The following is a 13,580-nucleotide window of genomic DNA, read 5'->3' on the forward strand; positions in this document are numbered from 1 at the left end:
TTATAGTTTTTTTTTTTTTTTTTTTTTTTTTTTTGTACCGGGGATTGAACTTGGGACCTTGTGCTTCCGAGGCAGACAGCAGAACCACAGAGCTAAAGCCCTGACCTGTGGACAAGGATCTTGAGTCTGACTCCTAGGCTTTCCGCTGCCAGCCGTTCTAGACGGGGGACTGGACAGTGAAGTAGCTGAGATGGTGGCTTGGTCGTGATGTTGTCTCTTCCGTCTCTGGAGCCCACCTGCCTGTCTTCCCATGAAAAGTGCCCGTGGGACCCTCCTGCCCCGTCTTCCTGAACATAAGCAGACTGACACTGTGTCTGAGAAAATAAGGAAGCAGAGTCAATTTTCAGGGATGTGGAGCAAAACATGTTTAAAACCACGGATCTAAAGGAAAGAAAGCTGGGGCAACTGGACAGACCCTTAGAAGATATCAGGAGGGCTGTGGGGATGTGTGCGTGTTAGTCTTGGCTTTTGTCTGAGGCAGAGAGAGTGAGTCTGTGGTCTTCACTGTATGCTGACTGAGTGGTGTGTTGAAGAGCTTCTCAGCTCTTTGGTGAGACATGGTTTGTGTGTGTTTGAATTAGCTGGATGTGCTGGAAATAAAAACTTGGTTTGTCAATGCTTCTTTCTGTGGGGAATGGGCAAGTGAGGTCATTGAGGATCCCTGAGCTCCTTTGTACAAACAGGAAAATGCCTCAAAGCTCTGCTTCCTGGCCGCCAGGGGCTGATCTCGGGGCCCTGTGCTGCCCCTTCACTTCTGGAATTCAGACCGCTGTTCCAGATCCCCCTGTATGTGCCTGCCTTCCTCTGCTGGAGAAGGGTGCTGGGGAGAAGCCTGAGCTGTGTTCACTCCACCAGATGAAAGGAGGCAGTGCCTCCTCCTGCATAAACAATGGGCTCCCCAAAACTAGAGGAAAATCTACCGAGGGTGATTTCTCAGGTCATTTGGAAAACCCTTTTATACTAAATTAGTGAGTGGAGGGTTCAGAAGATAATTTAAGATAGGGGCAGGAATAAGGATTGGCCTAGTTGTCTGAATTCCTCCTCCTATTTGGGTCTTCTTTTATTTTTTTATGATGCTGGGGATTGAGCCCAGGAACTTGTACAAGATAGGCGAACCCTCTACCACTGAGCTACCCCTCCAGCTTCCCGTTCTCACCGTTTAAAAATTTTGAGATAGGGTCTGTGAGTTGCCCGGGCTTACTCCTGCCTCAATCTCTGGAGTAGCAAGGATCAGAGTCATGTATTCCCACACTCAGCTATTTTGGTCTCTTCTGCCCTTAAATTTCAGTTTCCCATCTACCACAGACCTGCAATCTGTTAAATAGAGGACAAATAAAAGGGTCCTCTAGGTTTGCTTTTGCTTATTTAGTTGGAGGCTAGAAACCCCTAACAAGGTGTCCTTCCTACCCCCAACGAGAATGAAACTAGGGGCTCAGGTTTGGAATCGCTCTGTCACTGAGCCACCCCCACTCCCGCTTTGAGACAAGGCCTTAAGTTGCCTAGGTTGAGTGAACTGTTGATCATGTCACTGCCTCCTAGTAGCTGGGTTTATAGGCATGTACTACCACACCCCTAAATGTTCAAAGACCCCAGCCCCCCAAAAGAGCAAAACTCAAGCTGTTAATGGTTATGTATTAAATCATTTTCTCCAGGGCAGATAAGATACTCTGAGATGATGAGAGGTGAAATGCTTGAGTAAGGATGAAAATTTTAAATGTACCCAGTTCTGCACTGTGGTTGGATGGCAGGGTGGGAGGGGCCTGAAGGAGAGCTTTGAGGAAATAAAATGGGTGATTGTCTGCTCTAGGTCTGGGGTGACAAGTTCTTCACTTGGCCCTTTGTGAGCAGGAGTCACTCATCAGCTTTGGTGTTTACCTCTCCAGTTTATGACAGCTCTTTGGAGTTGGAAAATACTGTGTCTTTCATTTTAAAACATCAAAAGTAATTTTTGTAATAAATGTTTATTTTTCACATTGAGTTTGCTTAAATCCTCAAGTTTTGGATTAAGAAAATGTAGGCTCCCGGAGTGCCACTCAATCTTCCTGGTAGTCTTGGTAATTAAGATTGCAGTCTACTCAAGAGGCTGAGGCAGGAGGATCACTGCGAGTTTGGGGTCAACCTGGATGACAGAGTGAGACCAAAAGGGTTGCAGGCCAGGACTGGGAGTGCACTCCTGTAATCCCAGCGCTTGGGAGTTTCAGGCAGCAGGGTCGGTGTGAATTTGAGGTCAACCTGAACTACATAGCAAGATCCGGCCTAAAGTAAAAAACAAAGATAGTTTTTCCTTACATATATTGTGTCCCGTCCCCCCCCCCCCGTAGTACTGGTGATTAATCCCAGGAGCACTCTACCACTGAGCTACATCCCATCCCTTCTTTAATTTGAGACAGGACCTAACTAGCCCAGGCTTGCCTTGGATTCCTGAGTCTTCTGCCTCAGCCTAGGAAATAGCTGAGATGACAGGTGTGAACCACCAGGCCTGGCTGATGGTTACAATGTAATTTAGCTTTTTCATACACACCTGTTTGAATAAGAATGCCCTAGAAGCTGCCATTTCCTATACTGAAGGCAAATTTGGGAGAAGGGTAATTCTACAGATTTTGCTGTTTCCCATAAGAGATGAATGCACCGTCACCTAGTTTGAAACACTTGAGTGGTGAGGATGTATCCTTTTTCTCCTCAACGTTATAAGGAGACAGTTTGATTTGTATCGTGTAATGGTTAGAGCACTTGTCTAGCAGGCATGAGACACCAGGTTCGATCCCTAGGGAAAGAAGTTTAACAGTACTTATGCTCTGCCTTTGACGCCCAGAATTTGCTTTAAGCAAATTGTGCTGCTCTTAACAGGACCTACAGGATAAGGCTGTATCAGGGAATGGTGGAGGAATAAAGGACAAGCTGCAGATTATTCCATAGGATATGGAGACAGTTTGAAGTGGGACGAGTGAGCAAAGGTACAGTTTCCTCTGAAAAAGCTTTAATTCTCACGGTCTTCCAGTGTATTGTTCCTTTTCTAGTGCTAGCTGTGAGTTTCCCCTGAGTACCAGGGATTAGAACCCAGGGCCTTGGCACCAAGTTATATCCCAGCCCAATTTGAGATGGTCTCACTGCATCGCTAAATTGTTCAGGCTTGGTTTGAACTTGTGATCCTTCCTCTTAGCCTCCCAGAGCGCTGGAATTATGGGTGTGCGCCACCAAGCTCGGCTCTAGTTGTGAAGTCGAAATTTATTATCAGACGTGAACTTTCTAAGTAGCTACTATTACTGCCTCGATTTCACAGGTAGGGAGGAGGGCACTGATGTGCTAAGGAATTTGCGGGTAGTAGTAGTAGTAGTAAGCAAGTGGTACATCTGAGATGGAGACATCTGGGGAGGGAGGTCTGGATTCCCCCAGTCCTGTCCCCTGGGCCTGTGTGGAGAGGAACACAGGAAGGAGGCTGGAGCCCCACAGTGGTGGTTATGTGGGTAACGGTGTCCACTTGGGTTTCTCTGATATGTACGAAATCTTACTTTCGTCTGCTATCCTGGAAGGGTCTGTAGATCTGGAAGACTTGAATTTCAGGGTCTTAATGCAATGCAGGGCCCGGGTTGGGGGTGTAGCCGAGTGGTAGGGCGTGCACCGAGCCGTGTGGGAGGTCCTGGGTTTGAGCTCAGCGCGGGGCAGGTGTGAATGCCACCTTATGGAGCAAAGGGCAAACCTCAGTGCACTTGCGCCCGGTGAACAAGGCATGCAGATCACGTGTACTAAGGGTGAGCAGTCAGGAGGAGCAACTTTGGCTCTGACAACGGCTGCAGTAAAATAAATCCCTCTTACCAAGAGAACTTCTGTAGCACTAAGTGCAAAATTCTGCCTTGGGGTGCAAAATGTCAACTTTGGAACGGTGTAGGAAAGATGTAGGGCATGAAGCACTCTGGAGCCTTGGTGCTCATGGGCCTGCATCCCGCCCCACGTCTCCTTCGTGTAGACAAGTGCAGAGTAAACGATCTGGATGGGAGGGGACCTAAATCGAGACAGAAGCGTCTGAAAAAAAATCATTGTTAAAAGGCTGATGGTGATAATCCCAGCACTCAGGAGTTTCAGGCAGGGAGGATCGGTGTGAATTTGCGGTCAACCTAAAGTACATGGCAAGATCCACCCCCCAAAATCAAAATAAAAACCAAAGAACCCCAAAATACAACCACGAAAAAGCCAGGTGTGGTGGCAAATACCTGTAATCCCAGCTGTCTGGAAGGCTAAATTGAGAAGAGAGAAAGTTTGAGTCCACTTTGGGCAATTTAGCAGCTTAGTGAGACCCTGTTTCAAAAAAACAAAAACCAAAACAGGACAAAAAACTAAACCCAAAACAGGGCTGTTTGATGCAATCCAATAAAAACATTCTACGTTTACTTCCTATTACCAGTATGGCCTCAAAGCACGACATATGGGCCCATGAACTCCAAAGGAGGTTGGTTATACTTCAGAACGTAGTTGTCCTGTGTGGTAGTGCACCCCTGAAATCCCAGCACTCAGGCAGGAGGATCACCTCGAGTTCAAGGCCACCCTGAGCTGCATGAGGTGATCTTGTTGCACGTTCATGTGCTCATGCACACACACGCACACACACACATGCACACACACAAAGAACATAGTGCTCTACAGAGGCAGAAGGAGGGATGTATAGTGAAAAGAATTCCAGCTTTGGACTCGATTCCAGACTTCTCTGTGAATTTGACAAAGTTTTACCTCAGCAACAGTTTTCTTTTCTATGTGATGTTGATGATACCTCTTCTAGTAAGTTTTTTTGTGTTGTTGTACTGGGAATTGAATCCAGGGCCTATGCACTGAACACATCTCCAGCCCTTTTAAAATTTTGAGACGAAGTTTTGCTAAGTCACTTATTTACACTAAGCTCAAACTTGTAATCTCCTGCCTCTGCCTCTTGTATCCTGGGATTACATGTGTGTGCCCTGAGTCCAGCTCCTGTGAAGTTTTGCCATATAAACTCACAAAGGTCTGCAAATCACTGTGTCATGACTCATGTAAGAATTGTTCACAGTTGGTTTAAAACTGGATATTCTAGGCTATGCATTAGCAAATTTTCTGTAATGAGCAGGAGAATTGTGTGTGTGTGTGTGTGTGTGTGTGTGTTTGAGACAGAGTCTTGCTATATAGTTCAGGTAGGCCTCAAACTAAGAGAAGTAATTTTTAAAACTTTTTGGACCAGTTAGCATTCAATCTCTATCTCTCTCTGAGTAATAGTTTCTATCTGTACTACTATAAAAACTGGAAGTTTTATCAGGAAAGCATCTACAGACAGTAAGTGTGGCTGTGGTCCAATAAAACTTAATTTAGGAACACCGAATTGGGAATTTCATATAACTTCCAAGTATCATTAAATTATCCTGATAATTATTCTGATTTTTTTCCAGTCACTTGTTTTTTTTAATTTTTAAATTAAAAAAAATTTTTTTGGCTTTTTGAAACTCACCATGTAGTTGAGACTGACCTGGAACTCACTATGTAGCCAAGGCTGGTCTCGAACTCACAACGATCCTCCTGCCTCAGCCTCCTGAGTGCTGGGATTACAGGTGTGCGCCACCACACCCAACTCCAGTCACTTGTAATGCGAAAAATATTTTTAGGCCTCAGGCTGCACAAAATTAATTGCTGGACTAGCAACTGGCAATTTAGCCATAGGTTGTTTTTTTTGTTTTTTTTTGCCATAGATGAAAGTAAGCTTAAAAAAAAAAAGCAGCCACCCAGCCACTTGTGCAGTTCTCTAAATCCAACTCGCTCTTGGTCTGCGATGTCCTGGGGAGGAAGGGAAGATAAAGTGGGACGAGCAGCCAGAGAAGCAGGGTTAAGTCTTCAGCCCTGGCCTGAGAGGAAAGGGGGTGAATGGGAAGCCAATGAGAAGTGTTGGGTGGGGGAACCCAGACCTATCCAGTGATTGTAGAGCAACGGTAAAGCTCAGCTTCTCTTTCGTTGATTCTTAGAGCAAACGATAACTCTCAGGAACACATCTGACCTTTCTGGCTCCTCGAATTGCCATCACCGACTTCCTCGAAGGCTGGGATTTTGTGTTCATTGTGCCAAACAGAAAATGGGGAATGAGCTGGCATCAAGCCCCAAACTGTGGTTGAGACAAGTTGAGGTCAGCTGTGACCAGAATCACACTCTCCTGTGCTTGCACACAGGCCAAGTGAAAATAAACCCGAGGCGGGGGTAAGCATTCTACCACTGAGCCTCTAGATTCTTTGCCTGTTGTTATTTTGAGACAGATCTCACTAAGTTGCCCAGGCTGTCCTCACACTTGCAATCCTCTTGCCTCGGCCTTGGGAGTAGCTGCGATTATAGTCATGCACCATCATGCCTGGCCAAGATGGCCATTCTTTAGAGCTTGAATAAACAAATGTTTTCCACTATTATTAGCGTAGACTTATTGTACAAATGAGTGGCTTGTGACATTTCCATACTTGCATCCCATATATGCACCCATGCCTTGATCATGTCTATCTTTTCTTACCCTCTCCTCCCTCCAATGAATAATCAGATTTAGGTGAAAAACAGTGTTGTATTTTCGCGTATTCACCCCATAGGGGCTGCACTCTCGGAAGATGGGCTCTTGAAGCCGTATTTGCACAGTTGCATAGTAGCAACAGTTAACTTTGAGAACATATTAGCTAAGCATTGTTCTAAAATCTCTGCTTGTCCTGTACTGACCCATTTAATCTTCCTGACATAAGAAGTAGGTTGTCGTAGTCTCTGTCTCTCTTCGTGATGTTGGGGAGGGAACTTAGGGTCTTAGTGCATAGTAGGCAAGTAGTCTACCATTAAGCTACATATCCAGACCCAGTCTTCATTTTCAGAGGAGAAACTGAGGCACAGAGAGGCTAAGTGCCACATGGGGATGTAGCTCATGGTAAGTGCTTACCCAGCACATTCAAGGTCCTGAGTGCAATTCTCAGTATGGGAAAAATAAAAAAAGTTAATCTAAGAGAGTGGTGGAGCATTCCTGTAATCCCAGAACTGGTAGGCTGAGGCAGGGGGATCACTGTAAATTCAAGCCCAGCCAGGGCACTTTAGTGGAACCATGTCTAAAAATGAAAAAAGGGTTGGGCATGGTGCTGTATACCAGTGATCCCAGCACTTGGGAGGCTGAGGCAGGAGGATCACCCTGAGTTCAAGGCCAGCCTGTAATACATAGAGAGATCCTGTCTCAAACAAACAAATAAGAAAACAAAATAAATTTAAAAAAGAGCTGGGCTGGGGATGTAGCTCAGTGGCCCTGCACCTGCCTGGCAAGCAAAAAAAAAAAAAAAAGAAAAGAAATTGTGTCACTCATTGTGAAAACCCTGGGTTCAAACCCCAGTAATATCCCACCCCCACAAAAAGGCAGTCGCGATGTGAGCATTGAGACAGATGACAAACCAGATTGGCATGTTCCAGAGTCCAAATTCTTTTTTCTTTTTTTTAGACATGGTCATGTTGTGTAATTTGGCCTGGGCTTGAACTTGCTGCAATCTTCCTGCCTCAGCCTCCTTAGCGATGAAATTACAGGCATGCACCACCGTGCCAAGCTTCAGAGGTCAAACTCTGAGCACCATTTTGTCTCTACCAAGGTGACCAAAACATAATATTTTGTATCAACAAGAACAACTGCAGGATTGTAAATTCGAGGCCAGTGTGTACAACATAGCAAGACCTGTCTCAAAACAGAAAAAATTAAATAAAACAAAACAGGAGAAATGACTGAAAATCTTCCCTGAAAAATCAGCAGAGGCACAATCACTCTATAGCAAAGCTGCAGAGCCTTTTTGGTAAGTTGGTAAGTAAGAAAACCTGTGTTGGCAGGTACAAGTTGGATCTAAGGTCTGTTCTGAAAAGCACTTCTTGTGGCTGCAGGAGAAATTTTCATATTCACTGAAAATTTTCACAGTCCTGACACAGGACCTCGTGTTGTCGCCTTCAGCCTTAGACGTGTGGAAGTGGAGAGGAAAGGGAGAATTAGGTGCTTTGTAGTGGGGCTGGGCGAGGCGAATGTTAAACAGGTGCAGGCTCGGGCCACGGCACCAGTACGTTGCTTCATGGAGCTGGGTGGAAAGCCCGGGGATCCCTGTGATTCTCCCACAGAAGACTGACTGTCTCTCTGAGCTGAAGGGGAGAAACAAAAGATCGGTAGAAAGGAAGCAAGGAAATCACAACCGCAAGTTGTACTCTGTAAGAAGACTGCAACTTCTAGGCCTTAGCTGAAGTCAACCTAGACAGCCCCATACGGACTCCTTGGCTGGGTTTACACCCCTTCCCTACCAGACCATACTAAAAGGCCATAAATGGGCTCAGTGAAGAAAGCGAGGAGTAGGAGTCTGGCGCAGAGATAAGGACTAGCCTGGTGTCAACAGTCCTTGGCCAGACTTACATTCCTTCCCTACCACAGCATCACTAGGAGGCCATACATTGGCCTGACTGGGAGAGTAAATAAAGATTGAGTGAAGCCAGAGAATGTTTAAATTACCCATAAAAACAAATAAAACAAAACAAAAGACAGGCCTGGGAACAGGCTGGTATTCTTTTGACGGGGGGTGGGGGGAGGGACACTTTTCTCCTGGATTTTCACTCCCTCAAGAAAGTATAAATGTGTACTCACTTCCAAACTGTAATGTGTCTCATTTCTCTGAGCACCTGACTCCCTTCTTGAGTGTGTACTCTGTGCTCTGTCTTTGCCTAATAAACATTTCTTGGTCTTTTTTTGGCTCACCCTGAAAATTCTTTTTCTGTGACTGGAGTCCGAACGTGCTACGGTGAGAGGGGTTAAGTGTGGGGAGCTCAGCCCCAGCCTGGTGACCTCTCTAGCTGTGCGGACCGCTGCTTTCACTCTGTGCTTGGCATTACTGGTCAGTTTGTCCACATTGTCCGGAGAGACCAGCCCCTGTTACCAAGCAGACTGAGGCACACGAGGAAGGTAGCTGGTTCATACCAGTCTGTTACCAAGAGAGAGAAATTAATTTATTTGGAAGTCAGAAACTCCAGGCTGGATTTGTTATAAAAATTACAAGAAGTCATTGTTTTGGACTAAGCTTCTGCACCAGGTCCCAACAGACTAGGCTAAAAATAAAAATGGAGTCACTCCTGCTAAATTTCACCAAGTGGAAACTAAGCTGCTTATCTGGCCTGGGCAATGAGGAGAGCGATGCCAGCCAAATTTCCCAACAGGCCAGTTTCAATTGACACGATACTGAAATTAATCCTTAAACCAAAGAAATAACCTGAAATGAAGTGATGTTAACTAATGAGTTATTTTCTTGTTTTTATGTTTCCATGTCCTTATCATAAAAGAAAATTAACTCGTGTCTGTGCACCAGGCGGTGGAGCCTCATAACATCTGGACGCTAAGCCTGTGCAGAGCTACACCTCGAACCAGAAAAGTAACTAGCAAATGACTCACTGGCTTTTGTTTTTCTTTGTTTCTGCTTTTTTCAGCCCTTCACTAACTGCCCACCCCCAGCCACACACACCCCTTATGGGTGGGTGGATTTTCCTTACGGATTTTTTTTCCTGGGGGATGGAACTCAGGGCATTCACATTGAGCCACTCCCACTATTTTAACATTCTTTGATTTCTTTTTTGTTTTTTGAGACAGGGTCTCACTATGTAGCTGAGACTGACCTGGAACTCACTGTGTAGCCCAGGCTGGTCTCGAACTCACAGTGTTACTCCTGCCTCAGCCTCCTGAGTGCTAGGATTACAGGCATGCACCACCATACCCGGCCACATTCTTTGATTTTTGAGACAGGGTCTTGCTAAGTCAATAAGCTGCTCAGGCTGGGTTCAAACTTGTGATCTGCTCAGCCTTTCAGGTGATTACAGGTGTGTGCCTACCTTGTTTTGATTTTTCCATTTAGAGAAGAAGGGGCCTGAAATTTAGTAGCTAAGTAAAAGTCAAGGCAGAGGCACAAACTGGGCAGGTACAGGCCCTGTAACTGCATATACTACCACGAGGTGGCGCTAGATCCTCCTGGCAGGGCACTTCTAAGCAGTGATGAGAGGTCATAGAATAATTTGCTGGAGATAAGAGTTAAGTAGGAGGGGTTAAAAATAGCTTCACCTACCTGGCAAAAATTCAAAAGTATGTTATATACTGTATTAACGAGGCTGTGGGGGAACAGGCACTCTCTTTTTTTGTTGGAAGGAATAAAAAAATGGCACAACTCTGATGGAGAGGAAACGGCAGCGTCTTAACAAAATTGCATGTACGATCAGCATGGCCTGGCAGCCCATGTCCAGGAATTTACCTAGAAGATATACCTCTAAGAATAGGAAAACAAGTATGCCCAAAGGTAGCTGGTTGCAGCATTATTTATAATGGCAGCACATTAGGAACGATCTAAAAATGCTCAAACCGAGGGAATCAATTCAATAAACGGTGGTATCGTCCTATAATGAAATACTAGGCAACTGCAAAAATAGCAAGGGACATCTCTATAAACTAGTTGGAGATACTTTCCAGGGTATATTGTTAAATGAGAAGAGGCACGCCTAGCTTTTTGGAAGGAGGAAGGGTGTGGTGGTGCACGCCTGTAATTCCAGAATTTTGGGAAGTTGGAGGGGAGGGCCGCAAATTCAAACCCTGCCTGGGAAAATTATTGACTCAGCAAGACCCTGTCTCAAAACAAAAAATAAAAAAAGCCGGGGATGTATCTCAGGGTGAAGGCCCTGGGTCCAATCTTTAGTGCTGGGGCAGGTGGGAGCTGGTTGGGTGGGGAGAAAAAATATAAAAGAGGGGAAACAGGAAAGCACGCTATATTTGTGCAGAAACAAACACAAGAAGGGGAATTACCAAGACTGATGACATTGGTAATACCTAAAGGACAAGCAAGAGCATAGTGAAAAAAATTACATGATGGGATTTCAGTTTTCTATACCATTTTGTCTAGTTTTTTTTTTTTTTTTTTTTTTCCTGTATTGGGGATTGAGCTAGGTAAGCACTCTATTACTGAGCTACAGTTTGTCTAGTTTTAACTTTTAGAATGTTAAAGTTTTTACACTAAAAAAAAAAAAAAAAGACCCAGAAGCCAGGTACATTGGTGCATGCCTAAAATCATAGGCCCTCAGAAAGCATGTTACTGGTGGGGGGGTCTTGTGGAGTTTCTTTGCAGGTTCTTGGTGTCTCAAACAGAGAACTGAGCAAGACACACAGACAAGGTAGTGAAACTGTACATTTATTGAAGGCAGAAAAAAAGTATGCACCACCACAGACTGGGAGCAAAGTAGTGAAAAGCTCACCACGGCCCTGAGTATAAAGGAAAGGGATTTTTTTGTATTCTCTTTTTGCAAGTAAGGCACAGGGAAAGACATCATGTCAGTCACTTGGCATCATGTTGCATGTGAACTGTGACGAGGCACAGGGATGAGCCCACCTGAGCAGGCTGGTGGAAAGCAGAGAGGCACAGACTTCATTCACCTGGGTAGAGGCGGATGGAGGGCAAGAGGCCCATCAGTGATGAACAGACAAAAAGCAGGGTTTTTCGTAGGAGACTGGAAGGGAGAGGGGTCTGGCACTCTATATATGGGTGTAAACATCTGTGGTTGGGATCCATGCAGCAGTTACAGCAGGGAAGATGATGTGCTGTGCTGTGCTGTGCTGTGCTTTGTGCTTTGTGCTTTGTGCTTTGTGCTATGCTCTGTGGTCTTTCCTGTAACACGCGTCCTGTGTTCTATCTTCTGGAAGACAGCGCGGCCTGCATCTGGTCTGAGAGGTGGCATGTTTTGCTGAGGGGTGCTTTTTTAAAAAGTATCTGTTAAACTATAGCTTGGAATTAGCAACATATTCATTAACCATTTCATGACCAGGTCAAGCCTGACATAAACCATCTTATCCTGAAACTTGCCTGGCTTCCTGTTACATGTAAATGAAGGATCTGAATTAGTGTCTTTTGATTGGTTGTGCTCACATGCAAATGAAGGTTTGAAAAGAGCCAGTTTCTGGCCCCAAATGGTACTTTTCTGATTGGTTCTGTGCACATTAGGATGGCATCACTGTTTTAGGAGTGTCCCTCACCCTGTTTCCCTGTCTTAGGCTGAGGCAGGAAGATTGCAACTTTAAGGCCAGCCTGGGTAATTCAGTGATGAAACAGAACTTGAAATAGAGTTTAAAAATTTGGAATTTTAAAGCTTTAAAAGTAATTGTCTTAGAGCTGGCGATGTAGCTCAGTGGTGCTAACTGCACCTGCCTGGAAAGTGCAACGTCCTGAGTTTGATGCTTGGTATGGAGGGTTGGGTGGTTGGAGTGGAGGGGAAAAAAAAAGTAATTGTCTTAGGCTGGGCCAGGTAGCACACATCTGTAATCCCAGAACTTGGGAAGTTGAAGGAAGAGGACTGCTGCAAATTCAAGGCCAGGCCCCCTCCCCGAAAATGTCCTATAAGGGGACTTGGAGGTCTTGTCCATTATCAGCGTTTTTTTTTTTTCTTGGTACTGGGGCTTGAACTCGGGTCCTTGCACTTACAAGGCAGGCCACCAAACCGCTGAGCTAAATCCCCGGCCCTTATTATCAGGTTTTGACTGAAGCAACACATACATTTTCCCGGTAGCATGGAACTTTTTCAGGCAGGCATTTTTTTTTTTTTTTTTGGTACCAGGGATCGAACTCAGGACCTTGAGGCAGATGGCGGAACCACTGAGCTAAATCCCGGCCCTAAGACAGGCATTTTAAGGGGGTACCGGGGTCAGCCTTTGGTTTCTAGAAGCCATGCTAGAGTTTGGCCAAGGAGAGTCTTTGTCACCTGGTCCTTCTGGACAGTTCTGTTTGAATGTCCTAGACCAGGTGATCAGCGGAGTGGATGGTGATAATGATTTATGCGCCCAGTTCATAGCTAGCATCAGGAGCAGGTGGAAAGCTTGTCCGTCCTGCTTTTGGATGGCGGGGTAGCATCTCCACAAGTTCCTGGCCATGGACATTCAGGGGAACAGGACTGGGAGAGAGGCTCAGTGGGAAGCAATAGGAAATAACACATAACATGTGATTTTTTTGCTGCCCAAATTCCTGCTGTTAGGGAAACACAGTGAAAGATTCTTTCCGAATTGTGAAATTCTGCAATTCTGAATACAGGTACCCTTGCACTGGAATACTAGGCTGCGTCTAGACAGGAAGGCCCCTCAGGGTTTTCTAACCGTCCAGGGGTCTTTGACCGTCTTCCAGCTCTGTGGGGAGAGAAGTTCCCTTGCAGGACCCTAATAGCGATGCAAAGGCTACCTTTTTGTAGAGACACAAATGAATTTTGTCTGGTGGAGATATGACTGATTTACTCTCTATAGAAGAAGGTGATTCTAGAAATTAAACATTTGCTTTGCAGAGTTAATAGGCACATTAATTGTTAGCACATACTTATTTTATATGTTGTGGGAGTCATGTTACTGTTTTAAAAAGTTTTATTTTTAATTGACAAGTACTAATTGTATGTATTTATGGAATATAACATGTTTCTACACATATATTCATTGCGGAATGATCAAATTGGGCTAATTAACATACCTGTCAACCAAAACAGTTGTTTGTGGTGACAATGATTTTACTTTTTTTTAAAAAAAAAAGTTGATGGTGTAG

Source organism: Fukomys damarensis, unplaced genomic scaffold (assembly GCF_012274545.1).
Source record: "Fukomys damarensis isolate Sample0158 unplaced genomic scaffold, DMR_v1.0_HiC HiC_scaffold_19, whole genome shotgun sequence".
NCBI classification, from domain to species: Eukaryota; Metazoa; Chordata; class Mammalia; order Rodentia; family Bathyergidae; genus Fukomys; species Fukomys damarensis.